Consider the following 749-nt stretch of genomic DNA (forward strand, 5'->3'; position numbering starts at 1 on the left):
ACCAAATCAATTTTATAAAATACTAGGACATATTTAATGCACAATTAACCAAATGGTTGGGTGCCAAAACTTTTGATCCACCTCTCGTGAAAAAGACAAATTCCAGCCGATTTAGTAGGAAGCAGGTAAAATTTGAACTGGAGCTACCTCGTAGTTTGCTATTTATTTATTCCAAAATTCATTTCTAGGTACGTAAGTACCTATTTAATCAGAGAAACACCAAAAAAATTACAAGACTCAACCACTAGCTAGGAACTGTCATTCCCGCCGTTTTGACCGCATTTTGAAACGGGCATAAAAAATTCAAAAAAATCAAAAAAATGGGAAACCTTTGCATTGTTTCATCATATGTGGCCAAGTTACTAGTAAAAATTCAAAACTTATAATACAGCAATTATTTTAAAAAATTGTTCCCAGAAATGAGCTATCATTAGTGAGGATTCATGGCTTTCAAGCCAAATGATCAATCTTATGGCCACATTCATGGCATAGTTTGTTCAAATGATCTCATATTGTGCACAAGGGTGCATATTGGAATTCCAAACAATGTTGCCTAAGGGAGTTTTCATTTTCTTTGCACGGAAAATTCATTTTCCATTTTTCGAGTACACGAAATGAGGTTTTTTGTGAAGGACCTGCCATATATTTCTTGCAAAATTGGACCAAATCATTTTTCTCAAATACTAGGCCATATTTAATGCACATTTGACAAAATGGTTGGGTGCCAAAAATTTTGATCCACCTCTTGT

The sequence above is a fragment of the Triticum aestivum genome, chromosome 4A (genome assembly GCF_018294505.1).
Source record: "Triticum aestivum cultivar Chinese Spring chromosome 4A, IWGSC CS RefSeq v2.1, whole genome shotgun sequence".
NCBI classification, from domain to species: Eukaryota; Viridiplantae; Streptophyta; class Magnoliopsida; order Poales; family Poaceae; genus Triticum; species Triticum aestivum.